This window comes from Balaenoptera musculus, chromosome 11, assembly GCF_009873245.2.
Source record: "Balaenoptera musculus isolate JJ_BM4_2016_0621 chromosome 11, mBalMus1.pri.v3, whole genome shotgun sequence".
NCBI lineage: Eukaryota > Metazoa > Chordata > Mammalia > Artiodactyla > Balaenopteridae > Balaenoptera > Balaenoptera musculus.
The window spans coordinates 75379364-75398418 of record NC_045795.1 but is presented as its reverse complement, the minus strand read 5'-3'; the positions used below and the strand labels follow the sequence as shown (position 1 = coordinate 75398418).

At 37.8% G+C, this 19055-nt stretch overlaps 1 protein-coding gene and 1 non-coding gene across 11 annotated transcripts in view; both read left to right on the top strand.

Moving 5' to 3' along the window:
* FHIT (fragile histidine triad diadenosine triphosphatase) overlaps nt 1–19055 on the top strand; it is a 1509753-nt gene that overhangs the window by 292419 nt on the left and 1198279 nt on the right. The window lies entirely within an intron of this gene.
* LOC118904609 lies at nt 16999–17133 on the top strand. Its single transcript, XR_005022058.1, has one exon. It is a non-coding gene; the product is annotated as a U4 spliceosomal RNA (small nuclear RNA).

Below are 19055 nucleotides of genomic sequence, written 5' to 3'. Positions count from 1 at the left end.
ATTCTTACATGGCGGTGACATTTTAGACTTTGAAGGAGATTTTCTCAAGTGTCTTCCATAGCAATATGGTACAGAAGTTAGTTTCAGGAGGAGGCAGAATGACTTAAGATGAATTTTTGGAATCCTGCTTATTGAAAATGCTGATGCTGTTGAGTGTTACTTCTCTCATCTTCCTTCTCCAGAAACACCAACTTACCTAGACTCACACCTACCTTTGCCCCCTTTCTCAAGACTTGAACATTAAGAAGAATTTCCTGTGTCTTCAGATTCAAATTCATTTCTAAATGCTCCCTTCACTTTTTACTCTTCTCCACCGTAGAATACGGTCGTCACTAGCCACATGTGGCTATTTATGTTCAAATTAATTTAAATTAAAGTGAAGAATTCAGTTCCTCAGTCACAATGGCCTCATATCAAGGGCTTGATAGGCACATGTGGCTATTGGCTATCTTACTGGACAGTGTCACTATACAACATTTCCATCATCACAGGAAGTTCTGCTGGACAGTGCTGCTCTGATACTCTTGGCTACCCACTAAGGATATTGCTTCTCTGTCACCCTCTCAGGCGGTGGGTGTTTTTTTTTCAGTGTCTGGAGTGGAGTTGGTGTCTTCTTTTCATCCTCATTGTCACTTCTAGACAGCTTCTTTTTTCTTCATCCACAGAAGTACTTTTAAAGCATGTGGGATCAGCCTATCCTACTGCCTACTACTCCTCTGTATTTATTGATGATTTTATTCCCTAGCTCACTGTCTTTGTGCCCATCACTCTCCTGCCATCATTCTAGGTAAGAATGTCCACATAGATTACTCATATCTGGCCTCTCAGTTCCTTGAAATTCTCACTTGCAAATGTCACTTTCTCTACCTCATGGTCAGTGGCCAGTGGCTCTCAATCTAGAAAGTACTTCTCTCCTTGGGAGCATTTGTAAATGTGAGCAGTCCTACTGGCCTTTAGAGGGCAGGAGCTAAGGATGCTAAATGTCATTCAGTGCATGAGACAGTCTAGGCAATGAAGAATTATTTCACCCCAAATGCCATAGTGCTCTTGTTAGGAAACACTGTGCTAACCTTCTAAAAACAATGTACATACCTTAATTAAAAACACTTTATTGCTAAAAAATGCTAACCATCATCTGAGCCTTCAGTGAGTTGTAATCTTCTTGCTGATGGAGGGTCTTGCCTCCATGTTGATGGCTGCTGACTGATCAGGGTGGTGGTTGCTGGAGGTTGGGGTGGCAGTGGTGATTTCTTAAAATAAGCCAACGATGAAGTTTGCCACATCGATTCCCTCTTCCTTTCATGAACAATTTCTCTGTACTATGCAGTGCTGTTTGATAGCATTTTATTTCCAAGTTGGGCTCAATCCTCTCAAACCCTGCTACTGCTTTATCAACTAAGTTTTGTAATATTCTAAATCCTTTCTTGTCATTTCAACAGTCTTTACAGCATCTTTACCAGGAGATCTTTTCCATTTCCAGAAACCATTTTCTTTGCTCATACATAAAGAAGCAACTCCTCATTTGTTAAAGTTTTAGCATGAGGTTGCAACGATTCAGTCACATCTTCAGGCTCCATTTCTAATTCTAGTTCTCTTGCTATTTCTACCACATCTGCAGTTACTTGCTCCACTGAAGTCTTGAACCCTTTGAAGTCGTCCATGAGGGTTGGAATCAATTTCTTTCAAACTCCTGTTAATGTTGATATTTTGACCTCTTCCCATGAATCACAAATCTTCTTACTGGCATCTAGAATGGTGAATCCTTTCCAAAAGGTTTCCAGTTTACTTTGCCTAGATCCGTCAGAAGAACCACTATCTGCGGCAACTGTAGTCTTAACAAAAACATATTTCTTAAATAATGAGTTGAAAGTCAAAATGACTCCTTGATCCATGGGCTGCAGAATGGATGTTGTGTTAGCAGGCATGAAAACAACATTAATCTCATTGTACATCTCCATCAGAGCTCTTGGGTGACCAGGTGTATTGTCAATGAGCAGTAATATTTTGAAAGGAATCTCTTTTTTGTGCAGTAGGTCTCAACAGCGGGCTTCAAATATTTAGTAAACCATGTTGTAAACAGGTGTGCTGTCATCCAGGCTTTGTTGTTCCATTTATAGAGCACAGGCAGAGTAGATTCAGCATAATTCTTAAGGGCCCTAGGATTTTTGGAATGGTAAATGAGCATTGGCTTCAGTTTAAAGTCAGTGACTGCATTAGCCCCAGCAAGAGAGTCAGCCTGTCTTTTTTTTTTTTTTAAGATTTATTTATTATTTATTTTATTTATTTTTGGCTGCGTCAGGTCTTAGTTGCGGCATGCGGGCTCTTCATTGTGGTGCGCGGGCTTTTCTCTAGTTGTGGCGTGCAGGTTTTTCTCTCTCTAGGTGTGGCATGCAGGCTTCTCTCTAGTGGTGGCGTGTGGGTTTTCTCTCTCTAGTTGTGGCACACAGGCTCCAGGGCACGTGGGCTCTGTAGTTGTGGTGCATGGGCTCCAGAGCACGTGGGCTCTGTAGTTTGCAGCACACGGGCTCTAGTTGATACGCATGAGCTCAGTAGTTGCGGCACGTGGGCTTAGTTGCCCCACAGCATGTGGGATCTTAGTTCCCTGACCAGAGGTTGAACCCCCGTCCCCTGAATTGTAAGGCGGATTCTTTACCAGTATACCACCAGGGAAGTCTTCAGCCTATCTTTTGAAGCTTTGAAGCCAGGCACTGACTTTTCCTCTCTAGCTATGAAAGTCTTAGGTGGCATCTTCTTTCAATATAAGGCTATTTCATCTGCATTGAAAATCTGGTTTTTAGTGTACCCACCTTCACGAATTATCCTAGCTAGATCTTCTGTATAACTTGCTGCAGCTTCTATATCAGCACTTGCTGCTTCACCTTGTACTTTTATATATGGAGAAGGCTTCTTTCCTTAAACCTCATGAACCTCTGCTAGCTTCAAACTTTTCTTCTGCAGCTTCCTCACCTCTCTCAGCCTTCATAGAATTGAGAGTTAGGGCCTTGATCTGGATTAGGCTTTGGCTTAAAGGAATGTTTTGGCTGGTTTGATCTTCTATCCAGACCGCTAAAACTTACTCCATATCAGCAGTAGGGGTACTTTGCTTTTTTAGCATTTATGTGTTCGTGAAGTAGCACATTTAATTTCCTTCAAGAACTTTTCCTTTGCATTCACAACTTGGCTAACCGTTTGGTGCAAGAGGCCTAGCTTTTGGCCTCTCTCAGCTTTCGACATGCCTTCCTCAATAAGCTTAATAATTTCGGGCTTTTGCTTTAAAGTGAGAGATGTGCGACTCTTCCTTTCAGTTAGACACTTGGAGGTCATTGTAGGGTTATTAGCTGGCCTAATTTCAACATTGTTGTGTCTCAGGGGAATAGGGATGCCCGAGGAGAGGGAGAGGGACGGGGGAACTGCTGGTCAGTGGAGCAATCGGAACACACACATATGTTGATTAAGTACACTCTCTTATATGGGTGCAGTTTGTGGTGCCCCAAAACAATTACAATAGTAACATCAGAGATCACTGATCACAGTGATAATAGTGAAAAAGTTGAAGATGTTATGAGAATTACCAAAATGTGACACAGAGACATGAAGTGAGCAAATGCTATTGGAAAAATGGCACCAATAGACTTGCTTGTTGCAGGATTGCCACAAACCTTCAATTTATAAAAAGCACAGTATCTTCTAAGCACAATAAAGCAAAGTGCAATAAAATGAGGCATGCCTGTATTCATTTCTCCTCTCATGCCCTCACTTCCCTCCTTACCCAGCTTAGGTGCTATGGTCAGTCTCTCCTTTGCTTGCCTCTCTGTGTCCTGTTTACTGGCATGACTCTGACCCTATGTCCACTTTGGACCTGAGTGCAGTTGAATGGAGAAGAACACAAAACTATGCTGAACGGCATTACTTTGAGTTTATGTCCACAAATTTCAAGTGTATCCTCTGCTCTATTTAGCAATCTTTCATCATTTGCTTAATACTTCTACTCTGTGAGGCAACGGTTTTACACCTTCACCTGTACCTCAGACCTCCAACTCCCATCCCCGATTCTCCCCTCAGCTGATTCCTTCACTTCGTTTTTCATTGGTGAAATAGAAACAATGAGAGTAAATGACCTCATCTCCTCCGGCGAGTCTGCACTGATTCTGTTTCTGCACCCGCTGTCTAGGTCCAGCTTCTGGTACTCTACATGAACTATACGGAACCCTGTAGTAGCTCCCTATCATCCTCAGAATAAATCCAATCTCTTTGCCATAGCCTCAAGGCCCTTCAAGATTGGGCTCATGCTTGTCTTTCTCACCATGTCTACTATTACTCTCTTTTTTTGTCCCCGAGTTCTGGTCACACTGGTTTTCTTGCTGTTCTTCGTGTATGTCAAGCTTATTCTCACCTCACCATCTTTGTGTTTGCTGTTGCTTCTGTCTGGAAGTCTTTTCCCCTAGATATTTCTATGCCTTGCTTCTTCTTTGTTACACTCAGGCTTCTGCTCAAATGTCATCTCCTCAGAGAATCCTTCCTTGACCACTCTGCCCACAATAGTTGTCCTTCTCCCCCATCATTCTCTAACTCCTTACCCTGCTTAATTTTTTTCCACAGGACTTATCACTACCTGACATAATATTATAAATTTGTGTTAATTTGTTTATTATCTGAATATAACTTTATGAGGGTAGGGATTTTGCCTGTCTTTTTTGCTTCTGTATCTTCAGGGCCTAGAACAGTATCTAGCACTCAATATCTATTGATTAAGTATTTAACACATTTTTGATAAATGAATATTGAATAAAGTATAGTGACTATTGTGGCAAAGGCTCTTTTTATTTGTCACGCAGTTACTATTCTGAGGCATAGGACGACTCAGTTCTCTCACCACTTTTCTCTATTTGAAAGATTGGGAAACCTTTTGTGCAGTGTCCCATAATATCATTGGGCTTTTGTTTGATATAAACACATCATTTACATATTAATTCTGCCTTTGTTGTTTTCTCATTAGCCCATAACAATTAAAAGAGACTGTTACTCTGCCACACTATGGGTTTTTATGATGTCATATCAAAGTCTCCATTAATTAAATAACTTAATAAATTAAAGCCTTATTCGATGACAATATCTTTCAATTGTGAATCATCTCCACTAAAGAGCACAATGGCAGACGTGGGACAATTTTAGCATTAGGACATGCCAACCTAACAGCCAGATGTGCTTATTGACACAATGAAAGTTAAAAACTGTCACTTTAGGTGATTGATTGGTGCCAATGACACTGCGAACAGGACAGTCGATGGGGTAAAAAAAGACAAACTCAGGCACTGCTATTGGAAGGCACAGCTCAGTTATCAGATTGTCATTTAGATTCTTTAGAATGTTAATTGGATAAAATCACAAATGAAAAAATAAAATGTTTGGAGCTATAAGACTGTGTCTTCGGGTTTCGGTTCAAGAGAGATTGATGTGCAGGGTAACATTCAAACTTCTTAATTTATAATGCAAGGTCCTCATTTAACTGGAATGTGAATTGGAGTGGAAGATAGTAAGACGAAGGCAGGGAGACCAAGGATGCTAATGTAATTATCTAAGGAAGAGATGCTAAGAGATGGGGTTGGGAAGAAGAGATGTAGGAAAGGAGGAGACAAGATGAAAGCTGCGTAATATGGAAGTAAAAAAAAATGGGGGAGAGTGAAGTACAGCAACATCGGCAGTAGATGACAGATGGATTCTTTTATATTCATGTTACAGGTAAAGACATAGAATAGTGGATTGGCCACCTTAATTTGGAAATTTTTGTGTGTTACTTGTGTAAGGATTAATTAATTACCTTATAGCTTTAAGAGAGTATGGTTTGCTAATGTGTCTAAGTGACTTATTGAGAATAGCTAAATTATGAGCCTAAGCTAGATATAGTCATGCCTTCTGTGGTGTGTCGACTTGGTACATTTGGATAATCCCTGACTTTTGGTAAAGTGTAAATCAAGCTCATGGTTGAAATAAAGCCAGAGATACCAGGAATCACAACAAACATAAAGATGATTCATTCTCTGTGTCAATAGACAAAGATTTTTAAGTTGCATGGGGAAGAAGAAACAGTAACACTCTCTTTACACACTGTTTATAAGGAATACCCCTATTAAGAATAATGGCATGGGAAGATTGAAAGAAGATAGATGGAAATTGATATACTATACCATGCAAATACCTTTCAAAAGAAGGCTGATAACACTGTATTAATATCAGACAAAATGTACTTTAAAAAATGTTATTACAGATAAAGAAAGTCATTATTTAATGATAAAAGAACAATTCACCAGAAAGATATATTAATCCTGAACCTGCATTACCTAGTCACATCATTTCAAAAATATATAAAGTAAAAATTGACCATATCACCACGAGGTATTGAGAACATAGGTAATCATAATTGGGAGGATTTTTTAAAATATTTATTTCTTTATTTATTTAATTTATTTGGTTTTGCCGGGTCTCAGTTGCAGCAGGTGGGCTCCTTAGTTGCGGCTCGTGGGCTCCTTAGTTGCGGCTCGCCGGCTCCTTAGTTGCGGCTTGCCGGCTCCTTAGTTGCAGCACGTGGGCTCCTTAGTTGTGTCAGGTGGGCTCCTTAGTTGTGGCACGTGGGTTCCTTAGTTGCAGCAGGTGGGCTCCTTAGTGTGGCATATGAACTTTTAGTTGTGGCATGCATGTGGGACCTAGTTCCCTGACCAGGGTTCAAACCTGGCCTGCATTGGGAGAGCAGAGTCTTAACCACTGTGCCACCAGGGAAGTCCCCATAATTGGGAGTTTTAAACATTTTCTCTAAGACACTGAAAAATCAAATAAACTAAAACAATTAGAAAGGATAAAGAAGATTTAAATAACATAACTGATTAGCTTGATTGAATAGACATACATAGAACTCTGAACTCCTGAACTCCACTACCAGAGAATATACACACATCGAAAGCCTTACCACTGATTGCTAAAAATTATATTTCCTCTTATCTCGGAAGAAAAAATATTAGGAGACCAAAACCAAATAGACATCAAAAACTTTATACATTTGGAGACAAGATCATACTTCTAAATCTTGTCAAAGAAAAGTGATGATAGAAATTAGTTGATACTTTATTTTAAATCTTGTGGGTTACAATTAAAGAGGTACATAAAGGAAAATTTATAGATTCAAATGCATATATTTGAAATGAAGGAGGACTGATTATTAGTGAGTTAAGCATTCAACCAAGAAGTTATAAATAAGATAGCAGAGTAAACCAAAATAAAGCAAAGGGAGAAGATAACACAAAGTACTGCAAAAAGAAATGAAATAGAATACAAAGGAATAGCAGAGAAGATCGACAAAGCAAAGGATGATTCCTTGAAAGACTAACTAAATACATCTGGCAAACTTGATCAGCTACAGAGACAAAGACAGAAAGAAGGAAAGAAAGAGTAAGAGTGACAGAGAGAACACAAATAGTATTAGAAATGAAAAAAGCGACCTAATATATGTATAATAGAGAATAAAAGGTCAAAAGAATGCACTATGAGTAACTTCATAGTAATATATTTGAAACATACATTTTAATAAATAGGGGTGCCCAATACATTTATGATACACACATTCTAAGCTCATGTCACAACAGGAGACTGAGAAACATGATTTCTAACTGAGTTTGAATAAATGAATGGAAGAGAAAATCATTCAATCATATGAAACGTATTTATGGACATCTGCTATGTACTGGGAATTGTGCTGGTGCTACCTTATATTTTCATGAGGGGGATGGACATTAAACAAATCATTACAAAAGCAGATATTTACAGTTGAGGTAAGTGCAGTATAGGAAGGGTCAGAGCATTTAACAGGGAACTTAATCTTATTTGGGCAAAGGGCAGATTAACAAAGGTTTCCTGAAGAAGTGACATTTAAGCTGGGACTTAAATAATGGGTAGGAGTTACCCAAGCTAGAAGGCATTACAGGGTCCAAAGACATAGATCATAGAGTGGATGGTTAGAAAGGTGTGAAAATCGGTTTCAGCAGTAGCCTTTGGAATATGGTAAGCATTTATACAAGCCAAATACATTAAATTCACACGTCTAAGTAGGGCACAAACATATTTCCCCTTCTTAATAGCTTTATGTAGATGCTTAAGAATGTAATCTGTAAAGAAAGTATTAAAACAAGGATGGGAAGGAAATAAACCAGCTTCATTCAGAGTAGTGGTTGCTTCTAGAGAAAGGAGAGCAGAGGAGGCTTCTGCATCCATCCCTTGTTAATGGTGATTCCCTTCCTGAAAGGAAGGATAAAGTAAGCCACAATCATGAGTGTGCTAATTTCTCTAAGTGTTGGCCTTATCTGAAATGGAGACCTCAATTATAAAACATCAGGCAGAAAATCACAGAAGAGAAACTTAGAGATGCTATTCTGAAGGGAGCAGTGGTTTAGACAGTACTACTCAAAATGTGAAGAGGGAGGTCAGACACTGAGAGTAAGGATTTAGGACTGCCTTGTCCAGCACAGTTGCCACTAGCTACATGTGGATATCGAGTACTTGAAACGTGGCCAGTCTGAATTGACATACTGTAAGTGTAGAATACACATTGGATTTTGAGGACAGTATTAAAAAAGAATGTAAAATATTTCAATAATATTTTTTATTGAAGTATAGATGATTTACAATATTAGTTTCAAGTGTACAACATAGTAATTCAATATTTTTATAGAGTTTACTTCACTTAAAATTATTATAAAATATTGGCTATATTCCCTGTGCTGTGCAATATATCATTATAGCTTATTTATTTTATACATAGTAGTTTTTACCTCTTGAAACGCTACCCCTTTTATGCCCCTCCCTGCTCTGGTAACCACTAGTTTGTTCTCTATATCTGTGAGTCTGTTTCTGTTTTGTCTTATTCATTTGGTTGTTTTACTGGGTTGGCCAAAAGTTCATTTAGGTCTTTCCACAAGAGTGTATGGAAAAATCCGAACGAACTTTTTGGCCAACCCAATATTTTTTAGATTCCATGTAGAAGTGGTAACATATAGTATTTGTCATCAACAATATTTTTATATTGATTATATTATATGAAATGATAAGATTGTGGATATATTGGGCTACATTAACATATTATTAAAATTAATCTCACCTGTTTCTTTTTACAGTTTTTAACATGGCTACTAGAAAGTTTAAAATTACACATGTGGCTGGCATTTTATTTCTGTTGGACAGTGCAAGTTTAGAAACTTTTATAGCAATTTGGCATTGCCACAATATCCAAGTGTATGTCTCATCAGCCCACAACATATTGGAAAGGAATAATACAGTCAACTAGTATTTCATCACAGATAATTAGTGAAGTGCTGCTTGAAACCATTCATATCTTCCAAAGTGTTTAGCCACTATGCTTATTATAGGAAGATACATATATTGTCATTTTCTCGGAGGTCTGTGAAATAGTCCAAGGAGGCAACTTGTTAAATTGATGTGGCCTTCTGAGTATGAAAAAAGTGATTGATAAAGATGTTATCATATAACCCTTCAGATTTGCTTGTATTTATTTTCAATTACATAACTTGTATATTGGAGTTGGAAAGAATATAATAAAAACTGTGGTAAATAATACATTTTTAAAAGTCCAATTGAAAGACCAGTTTGGCATCAACTAGTTTTTTTTTTTTGAGAATTGAAAAAACAGGGAGTGGGGAAGCTCATATCTCAAATTAGTTACATTGCAGCATTGATAATATACTTCTGTAATTGTCTTCCTTAGATTTTGTTCTATAAAATTGACTTATTTTTCATCAGAATGGGCTAGTTAACATTGGACTTGGAATTGGCACAGGTGAGCTTGTGATTTACAGGGCAATTTTTCTCATCAAAACCTGGGCAGAACCATTTATTTTAAAACCAATATTTATTTTACAATGGGAAGATGGTGCAGATTAAAGGAGCATAAAACCATGATAAATCACCCAATCTTCATCCCATAGAAAATCTTTTAAATGGCTCTTTAAAGTAATGGCAGTAAAACCATCTCATAGAGTTTGTATTTGGATGACTTTCTAGCATATGGTATAGTCATGTAGATTAAAATCTAATTAACGAGGAATTTGTAAATATTCAGACGTGGTCTGTGTGATTCTTTTTCAGTGAAAAGTTAAATGTGTTTTTTCCGTAGCCAAGTTTCTGAGTCTTGCTCATGAGTAAAGGGAATCCAGCCTCAAATTTTTAGCTGTTTGAAATCAAAGGCCGAAGAAATGAAATATCTTTTAGTCTTTTTATTTAATAATCAATGTTTATATTAAATGTTTAAGAACATGTTTATGTTTACTATAGATTATTATACAAGAAAGGAATTTTTATAACATCTTGTTTGATTTGGTTCCCATTTATATCTTAGGTTACAGTAATTTCTGTGGTTAAAAATAATAGAGTTAAATTTCTCTAATAGTATTCTTTAACACTATTCTAATGATAAATGGACTTGTATAGAACCTTTGGACTGATTAAAAAATGATAAAGAGTAGAAAACATTTGAAATGGATGAGATCTGCTTGTAATCATGGTGAATTTTACAAATGGGGAGTCTGTGGCCTGTGGATGTTCCATTGTGGGTGTTCTGTCTCTACCTAACTGAAGACTCCAGGTCAGCAGTTGGCAAACTTTTTTGTAAAGGACCAGAGACTAAATATTGTAGGCTTGTTGGGTCCACATTCCAACTATTCAACTCTGCTGTTATTGGGTGAAAGCCGCCATAAGTAATATATAAATGAATGGGTGTGTGCATACTCTTTGACCCAACAATTCTATGTCTAGCAATGTTCCCTAAGGAAATAATCAGAGGCTTTGGCAAAGAAGCATGTACAAGAGTATCTGTCATGATATTACTTTATGACGTGGAAAGCTATTTATGGGGCCTGGTTAATTAAAAGAAAAGCAGCAAAACAGAATGTAATATGTGATCCTACTTTGATATAATGTATGTACAAACCCATATATTAGGTTGGATCATGTGAAATTAATGTTAAATGGCTGTTTTTTATCTGCAAAATGGAAATTTTATATGGTCAACCTAAGAAAGAGACTGAAAGATTATCCACCTGTAATTTCTTAGGTGGAAGAAATAGAATAATTTTTATTCTACTCTTTTTCATATGTTCATTTGTTACAAGGAATATATTTTACTTCACAGTGAGAAAATGATGCAGGTTTTTTAGGACAAAAGAAGGATTTTGCCATTCAAATTGTGGGTACATAGCAATGGAAATGCAGAAGGCATGCACATGTAGTCCCCTCTGGAGGAGATGTGTCTCCTGTGAGGAACTAGGAGCTTTGTTTTGTTGGCAAGGCCATTCCTGTTATGGCAGTGGATACAGGGAGCTGCAGCCAGCGCACGTTGTGTATTTTCTCCCATTGGTTGACTCCATTCCCCCGATGCCGTTTAACATTCAATTCATCATATGAACTCCTCTTGTTCAGATTGCTTTCACATCAGATTGCTGTCTGATTAGGATTTGGCTTTGCATGGAGGACATCTTCAGGAAGGGAACGTTCTGGTCATTCTGACGTCTGTGCGGCAGTTATGTTACAAATTGTAGACTTCTACTTCGATATTTTGGGTTCATGCCGCTGGACTCATGAGCTTTGTTTAATGAAGTCCACCTCCTGAGAGAGGGATTCTATCTTGTGTGCTGAGAACCCCAAGGCCCAGGATGCCAAAACCTAGTGAAGGAACTTCCTAAGGTATAGATGACCTTCAGTTGGGTCTCTGGGGAGGGAGCCTGCTGCCCTTCCTCAGATGGCATTCTACATTTCTGCACAGTAAGTTGCTTGAGTCTTTTCTTATTTGAAACTTTGCCCCTTTCCAACTCTCAAGTTCTGCAATTCTTCAATTTTTCTCTCTTCAGCCCTTGCTTGCTCCATTTTCCTCACTGTTTCTTGTCACCTGGCAGAAACACAGTGGGGAGAGACTAGTACACAAGAGACATTTTGCTGCTGGTATTTAACTTTCTCCTGAAGTTTTTGTTGGATGACATTGATTTCTAGTGCAAAGGGCGCTCAGCTTTGGAGCAGACCTGTAGAGAAATAGAGTCCCTCAGGCCTGCTGTGAGGCTAGAATCCCCTTGTCCCAGCAACAGGGATTGGCATTTGTGTGAGACAGTGGGACATGCCCCTGATGCCGGGAACTTCTTGCAGTGACCATCAGCGTGAAGAAAAGCGATGGACCATTTCTCCACGTGAGGGAGGCCGACATTTTGTGAGCTCACATGTTTTTCTCATCAGACTCTGAAACGGCATTTTACTGTATTTTGATACAATGTTCACACTACACATGAGGGGTAATTTCTGCCTTATTTGGAGCACCAGTCAGAATGATCTTATCTCCATTAGAGGAAATGAAGAGGCCTCTGTATCTGACACTACTTTGTTAAAGAGAAAATATTTTCCCAGGAGGCAAAAGTTACTGGCTAAATACAGCCCCAAATCAAAGATCTTTTCTACCAAGAACTCTTATGTCAGCTTTCTTTTTCATAAATTGATGTGGATCTGTGGAATTTACATTTCCTACAAATTGTTTACCCATTTTCCCTTTTCATAAGGTGAGAGAAGATCCTAATTCAAGATACATTACGTCACTTTGGAGGCTGATTGGGCATGAGGGTTTTTTTGTATTCAAAGAAATCCCCAAAGCAATTGGTAAACCTGCTTATAGAATTTGATGTTGCACATCTTGAGGAGGATTTAAGTCTGAAAATTTAAAAGACTTCAATTCACAAAGTGTTGATTGCATCATTTTGCTTAGTAGAACAGTTAAGTCATTTTTAAAAAGTCAAGTGAATACGTTTTGGCCTCATCAATGAAATGTACCAAGGACCATAAAGTAGTGAAAATGGTGTTAAGAAAAACAGCATTTCATTTTTTCTTTGTATTTTTGTATTGAAAAAAGTGAAAATTACCCTCTTTCCCTTTGAGTTCATGCTACAAAAGCTTATAAATTTTATGTTGGGTATTTAGATGTTTATGTGAGGGGAGCTCAATTTATAAATCTGAATGCTAACAATATGACGATTAATTTTAGAAAATTGTCAGTCAGCAGACATGCTGGGCCTAGAATAAGATGATTCATTTGCTATTTAGGCAATATTGTATGTTATAAAAAATCAGGGGATAGTCACATAGAAAGGGGAAAAATGAATGGATCAATAATTTAATTTAGCTCTGACCTGGATAAGTTCTATAACATGGTTCATAATTTTTCGATGAATAGACCCTTAACATTTTACATATAGTGCCTCAGTTTTGTATTGATCTTCCCTAATGTATTCTTCATGTCAAAGAAAGGAATAAAAACAAACAAAACACACTGTTTAACAAAAACACATTGTGTCGCCTGCAAATGTTAACCAAAATATGACAACATATTGGCGTTATTTATTCTGTTTTCAGAACTACTTTTTTCCAGGCTGATTTAAAAATATAGAAGAGAAATGGGTAGTAAATGAATGATGATTTGAAGGGCAAGTTCATGGAGTTCTCTCTTAGTTAATAGAGTCTTAGCCTCTGCATTACTTAATTGCTTATTAAAAGTGGAACCCCTGATGTACTATGTGTAGTGTGTATTTATTCCATGGAAAATTATTAATTTTTAATTGAACTAAGTGAGTGCTTCGAAGGGACCCTAGCTATTAATCAGGAAGCAAGTGATTGACTGATGTTCATGTTCATTAATTATTCAAGTAAGTTCAATTTTAAGGTCTATAACAGTAGAAGAAAGTTTTTATAAGTGAGTGTGTTTGTGCTGGTACATTTTAGTACTATATTTATTTGTTCATTTAACAAATATTTAGTATGTGCTATGTGCCGTGCAGTGATGAGTCAGTGATGAGCAAGCCCATGGGCCCCTGTACTCACAAAGCTTCCAGGGCAGTACGTAAAACAGAGGTATATCAGTGCTGTTTAGGAGACTCAGTTTTGCTTGACTCCCCTGTATGTACAGAAAATGATTCTTCTCTGCACAGATTTCCTGAGTCTCCTTTAAGTTCAAGCTATCAAATTCTAATTACCATCTGAGACAATATTTTCTTTAGAATGATAGAATCATAGTTTCTAAGAGCTGAAAGAGACCTGCGAAGTTGTCTGGCACTGGACCCTTTTGTCCTCCGGCCTCAGCCTGGGCCTGTCCAATGTCAGGAGGGGGGAAGTGTACTCATTCATGGGGTCATTTCTGGAATGTGTGGATTATTTCAAAGTTCTTCCAAATAATGAACTGAAGCTTATTTCCCTGCAAAATCTCTTTATCGATTCCAGTTTTGTATCTTGGACAAAATCATCACATGGTATTTACCTATTATTTGGAGTATGTATCACAGTTTTCCATGTATTTCTGTGATCTTTTTATTATGAATGTGTTATCCCTGTTAGATGCATGTATCCTGACAACAGAATTGTGTCTGGTTTTGCTCACTGCCATTTTCACTAGCACTGTCATAACACTAGGCAATGAATGAAGGAATGAATGTTTTATCTTATTCCAAAAAGGCTTCAGGGAAGAGTACAGAGATTTAAACCATACATCTTAGTCCATTAACTATCTGACAACTGTCATGGTTCTTTTACTTCAGTTTTTCTCATCCTCAGGTTCACATTCTCCTTCCTAACTTTACACGTGACATGGTGTCCAGCCAATTATACTGAAGTCATCTCCTTCCTAATGCCTCCCACTTTGTTAATATAAAAAAAAAGTGCTGGTCTCACCAGGAGGTTTGGGAAAGGCTTCACAGACTAGGTGCAGATTGACCTGTGCTGAGTCTTGAAGAATGAGGAAGTGTTCTCCATGTCAGTGAGGCCAGAAAGGGCACTTTTAAGGTACACTGAGAACAGTGGTACCAGAATGTTCACCCACCTTGCAGATTTCCATTAGGTCGCCTAACTTCCTAGTTAGATCCTCTTTGGGGAATTTTTGCTCTTTTCTTTCCGTCTTCCTCATGAACTTCACTATTCTTTCACCTTGATCACTTCCTTACCACTACCGCAAAGCTCGCGGCAGAGCTGCCCGAGGTTTAGAGCTTACGTGAGGGAGTTAGTCTGTATTCAAATCCGGGTTCAACCCATATTTTGCATGGCCTTCGGTGAGGTAGGTACTTCTTTGAGATTTAGAGTTTTCTTCTTTAAAATGGAGAAAATAATAATACTTTATAAAATAATTGAGAGAATTATCAGGTAAACTATATGTGAAGTGCCTGACCTGTAACTGTTATTCCCCACCTCCCTCCCTGGGAAGCTCCTGCTGTAGTTCACTTCCGCTGGTATAGCTATTGGTCCAGAGGCCCCAGCACAGGCACGTGGCTCAGACATAATTTCCACAGAAACCCATTAGGTGTTAATAGTGGCAGAGCTATTTCAGTTTCTTTCAGGTCCTCAGTTCAATGGATTTACATCTTCACCTTTATTTCTTTCATCCTCCAGGCTCCTGGGGTCTAGTAATTTTTTTGTTTTTTTTGGTAGGACTGTAAAGGAATCAGATTTGACACATTTTCCTCTGATTTCTCTCCTTTCGGGTCTCCATTTCTCCTGGTGTTACAAGAGCCTGGATTTCTCTGATCTCATCTCTCTCAGCTTCATCTGGGTCATCAACATACTCATTTCATTCTGGTCAAGATTTCTCTCAATAGGTTTATTGCAGATGGCTGCAGCTGTGATCAGTGTTTACAATCTGATGACAAGTTGGAGATTAAGGCTTGTCATCACTATTTAATTAACCTCAAATTAAGCGCTTTCCGGTCCCATTCCATGCCCTTCCACAAGCCCAGGAGAGCTTCTAAAACAGTGCTTGGAGTCTTGATAGATTCGGGGTCACATCACTGGAAAGCAGGGGCTGATTTAGCTGTGACTCTGAAGAGCAACACTATTTGATCCTTAACTCACTTGCCCAAGGGCTGAAGCTAGGTAGCTATTCAAAGTCTCTATAAAGAGAGGGGAAGAAAGGAGAGCATTTTTCTAATTCTAGGAAGCAGGTGGTCTGTGAACTGCAGAGACGATGAGACAAAAAGTATTACAGAGACAGAAAAAAAACTCTGTTCTTAGTACTTAAAAACAACTTTGTTTTTGTATCACAGAAGTAGTATATGTCAACAGCAAAATTATACATGGTAATTGTAAAAGGATGGAGAAACAAAAGAAGAAAGTAAAAATCATACAAATTCCTACTCTCCATACCTGCTTTTAAGGCTTACCCGAGCTGTCCAATCTGGTAGCCACTAGCCACATGTGGCTCGTAAATATTTAAAATATGGCAAGACTGAATTGACACCATGTGCTAGAAGTATAAACTACACACCAAATTTCAAAAAGAGAATTTAGGCTAATGTTATTTTGTGTATGTTGGATTAATTAAAATATATCTTTAAATGAATTTCATCTTTTACTTTTTAAAATATGACTACTAAATACTTTAAAATTACGTGTATTTCTATTGGACAATGCAATTTTAGACCTTTTTCTTATATCAAAATTTTTTTAAAAGAAAAATTGCGTTATTCTACATAAAACTTTGTATTCTCCTTTTTCAGTTAATGCGAATATGTTCATGTCATGAAATATATGATATGGTATTATCTTTAATCATTTGTAGTATTTCATTATATGATGTGCCTGAAAAGATTAATCAAATCCACTGTTGCTGAACACTTAGGTCATTACCATTTTTAAAAATTTCAAATTATTCATAACATACTTATAACTATATCTTTGGACTCATCCTTAATTGTGCTTCTAGGATTTGTTTCTGGAAGCCAATTAGCCAAGTCACTTGCTTGTGGTGTTTAAGCAAATTGCCATATAGAAAGGTGGCACTGATTCATACTCAGTCCAGTGGTTTATAATAATGCTCATTTCACCTCATCTTTATCAACACCAGGTATCATCATTGTTCTTAATTCTTATTGTAACGAGCAGCACTGTTATGAGTTTGCTCAGAAAATTATTGAAAAAATCTTAGTGTTAAGCTTTGTGCAGTGGTAGTATCATAGCCAATGAGGTTTATCCGAGGCACGATTACTGCTAATTGAAAAAGTCTTAGGCTTGGTAGCTTCTATCCTGGACCTGCAGATACTTCAGATGATTTTCTCTTATCCATGAATCATTCTTTTATCCATCCACTCTTGAGCATCCATAATGTGTCCAGCACTGCCCAAAGATTTGTAGAAGACATGGTATTTGATTTTAGGAAATCCCTTATATTTAATATTTAAGTTGGAAAAGAAAGGAAGAGAAAATAAATAAGGCAAGGGCCACGTGAGTCTTATTTACTACAGTATTTCAGCACCTAAATAGAGTGTCTGGTACGTGGTAGACTCCACGTTGAATATCGTTGAATGAATTCATGACTCAGTGTATGCTAATGTTTACATAAGTGATGAAGAAAACAAAATAAAGGGGTAATGATTTTAAGGGAGGGACAATAAGGGAAAGCTGTCTGCCTCCTGTGTTAACACAACAGAAGCCAGAAGGCATGAGAGCTGCAGAGGCCGCCACAGGGCAGACAAAGGGTCTGCAGGGGCAAATAGAGGATAACCAGGACACCAGCTCTGATACCTGCCCTCTGGGGTAGGGCACTCACCCTTTCGGAGTTTGGTTTCCTCATCTGTAAAATGCGCATAATTATACCTACCTCGGAAAGTTGTATTAGAAATAAATGGAGAGCACTTAGCACAATGGTATTTTCTTTAGTTGTATTCATTAGTGGCTTAGCTATGTCAGTTTCTAAGCATCTTGTTCATTTATCATTTCTTATAAGTTATCAGAAGGAAAAACAGAGAAGAAACTTACCCTGTTAGACCTGGACCTTATATTTAGACTTGAAAAGTTCTACAGCCCCCCAGTGAGGTAGCCGTTTGCGTTCTGAACTGTGCATATCAAACCCTTATACTCTGGTTAAAAATCCATAGAATTTTTCATGTAGTTGGATAATTAGGCCACATGCTGTTGGCTCTGCTCAAAAACGGTCATTTAAGTGTCCTTTTTTTTTTTTTTTGGCATCCACTGGGAAGTTTAAATAGCCACTGCCAGTGTGATTTCTATATGCTCTTTAAAAAATGCTGAAATTGAGAAGAGTTTAATAAAATTGCTGGACTGTTAGCTTTAGCAAGCTGTCCCAGACATAAACCTGAGAAAACAAACCCCAAACCCCAAAGTAAACACTTCTATGAATCGGGGACTTTCACAGGTGCTCCCTGGAGAGTGTAGTTTGACTCATGGAGTTAGTTGACAAGCAAGGGTGGAAGCTAGCAGCTTCTGAGGTGATTTGACTCCTTTATTCTCCTTTGCTTAACAGATATCTGTACTAAATATGAGTGGCAGCATTTGGAACTAAGGGACCCTGAAGTATCATCTGCCTAATTCTTATGTAGAAAAATGAGTAGTGCAATAGTGTAAAACAAATATATTTCAGGTATATGAATGTTCTTAAATTACCAGACCCTTAGGGAATATAGTTATTAAATGAATAAAGTGTCCAATGAGAGGAACAGCTTATATTTATTCAGCCTTTACAAGGTCCTAGTCACTATTCAAAATGCTTCGTGCATGTTATCTCATTTAATCCTCACAGCAGCCCTCAGAGTAGAGAGTGTTTTCTCCATTTTGCAGATAAGGAAACTGAGACTCCAAGAAATAAAGCCAAGTGATTACAGTCTCATGTTTAGAAAGTAGCAGAGGCAGGGTTGAAACACACAGCATTTCACTCCAGAGCCTGAACTCTCAGCTGCTGTTCTGTACTGTTTCTTTCTTAAATGTTTATGGAGTAAGCTGAGAGTGTGAGGAAATCTTGTTGAAGGTAACAACTCAGGTAAGCCTGTGTGGGATATTCAGGTACAGTTTTTATTCCCATAAATTCCTTGCAGATTATAGACATGTTCCTCGGTTTATTACTAGAAAACACCTTCTTAATTGATCTCAATATCAAATCTATTGCACTAGTTGAACGAAAGGAGTTTTATGGCCAGTGTAGCAAGATGTTTACTGAATATTCTGTTCACGTTCATGATTTTTGATTTTTAATA